The 2,242-nt window shown below is 37.8% G+C and overlaps 1 long non-coding RNA gene across 1 annotated transcript; it reads left to right on the top strand.

Moving 5' to 3' along the window:
* Positions 1–327: 327 nt before the first annotated feature.
* Positions 328–683, top strand: LOC125296841. Its single transcript, XR_007193867.1, has 2 exons — positions 328–397; positions 478–683. It is a non-coding gene; the product is annotated as an uncharacterized LOC125296841 (long non-coding RNA).
* Positions 684–2,242: the final 1,559 nt, after the last annotated feature.

The following is a 2,242-nucleotide window of genomic DNA, read 5'->3' as shown; positions in this document are numbered from 1 at the left end:
CTATGTTGTACCAATACCTTCTGACAGCACTTAGTAATGTGAAACAACAGGGTTATGTGTTGGTTGACTCCAGATAATACCTTAAACCACTGCTTTGTCATCAATGATTTTCATATATTCTCTATAGGGTGTACATCTGAACTCGGTCTGTTATTGCATTGTTTCAGTTTTCAGTATTTTTGAAGTTTGTGTTCAAAATAAAGTACATTGTTTTGTTTTAGGACCCTCGCTCATGACAGCAAAAAGATGGATGGTGTCCATTGAAGGAAGAGTTGCTATTACATTCACTGGATCAGACCGTTTTCCTGCTGCTTTTCCGCCACTCTTTTGCATCGTATTACGTCTTAAACATGGAATACCAAGAGTCAGCTGCATGCACTTTGGAGCTTGTTCAGAGGTAAGTTATATTCTATATGTTTTATTTTTATCAATTATAAAATTATAGACTGGAAGTTAAAATGTAATCTCACATTATAGATTTCTGGTGAGAATTAATCCGGAAGATGGAAAGAAATGCACAGCCCGACAGGGAGTGAGCAAGAAGACCGGACGAATTGTCCAGAAAAAAGCACCACCCATCAACTCCCACGTTAATAACTTCTTCATTTGCTCCTTGCTGGACTTAAAATGGCAGACCTCTAACTAAGCAGTTACATCTAACAGGTTTTGTGTGTGTGTGTGTGTGTGTGTGTGTGTGTATACGTGGAGGAGAACCTGTTTCAAACTTTTGTTTGTTTAAATACTTGAAGTAATACTAGTTCTGTTTGAAACTTGACAGTCTGCTCTGTACTTTTTAAAATGTAAAATTATTGAAGCAACAACTGTTCAAAATGTTGCCTTTGCATGAGTAAGAAGAGTTACTCTCGTTAATGATTTTAATGCAATATGTGTGTGTGAGTGTGTATATGTGTGTGTGTGTGTGTGTGTGTGGCTATAGGTAGAGGAAGACCTGTGTCTCAAACTAATGTAATTAGTTGTTTAAATACTTGATTAAATACTAGCTCTTCTTTAAACTAAAATAATTGAAGCAACACCTTAATGTTGAAATCGTTGCCTTTGCAGAGAGCCTTGGTCAGTCTCTCTCTGTGTAGCAAAAGTTAATGATATTGTAATGTGTTTCAGTGTTTTTAATGTGTTTCAGTGTTTCAGCTTGTGTAAAATGAATGAAATATCTTCAAGAATGATAATCTTACATAAAGTGTTTAATGTAAGATTGTTTTGTGTGACTTAACATTTCACTTGTTTAAATACTTAAACTGAATATTGTTATCATAATATGTAAGTGTTGGTTGATAGATAAATACATTGATTAATAAATAAATGCAATTGAGGTATACTAAATTAAATAAAAAAAAAAAAAAACAGTAACAGTAACAAAAAACAGTACTGTACTGTATAGTACAGTACAGTACAACCTTGTAGTAAAACAGCAATCACATGATTACTGTAAACTGTATTACAGTACTGTATCGCACCTTAATTCTAAAGTTCTGGCAACCGTGCTGCCTGTACTGTACTGTAATTTTACAGGGAATTTTCTAAGAGTGTACACTTCCCCGGAAAAAGTACACAAAGAACACAGGATTAATACATTACATCACCAAATGACTGCTGACTCTGTCACCACTGCTGCCGGACGTGGGGTACAACGAAGGACATAAAACAGAATAGCGATCGCACTAACAGGGCACAAACTCCCTAATTTAGGCCTAATGGCACTTACCCCGAATGATTCGTCAACCACACCGACGCTAAAATGATTGCCCACGTCCCAGCACGGCAGCCGTTGGTTCTAAACTCAGCAGTACGCTGTCCCTTCTTCCTGTTCAACAAAGACCTTAGCTATTTATCCCATCCCTCATTAACAAATGCAGCACAGGTGTGCTGCTGCATACACCCCAACACCCCAGATCACGGGACTGGACCACGCCCTCATCCACAGCAACAATTATCGCAACACACCCGCTTACACAAAGGCTCAGTAGCTCATAGGGTATGCCATCATAGAGGTTGCATGTAGCAGGTGCATAGATATGTGGTGGGAACAGGTTTTATTGCAGGGGAGATGCATGGTAGATGTGCATGGTAGTGCATAGATGAATGTAGGACTGTAGAATTGTGTCGTGAGATATGGAATTTATTGAAAACCTACCAAGTGTAAAGTTCTTTGAAATGGTCTAATCTACAGAGTAGTCAAATATCATTCCACTGTCACATTTCTGTTGTCTGGAATGGCATTTTC

This window comes from Alosa alosa, chromosome 6 (assembly GCF_017589495.1).
Source record: "Alosa alosa isolate M-15738 ecotype Scorff River chromosome 6, AALO_Geno_1.1, whole genome shotgun sequence".
Classification (NCBI taxonomy): domain Eukaryota; kingdom Metazoa; phylum Chordata; class Actinopteri; order Clupeiformes; family Clupeidae; genus Alosa; species Alosa alosa.
This window is presented reverse-complemented; position numbering and strand designations above follow the sequence as displayed.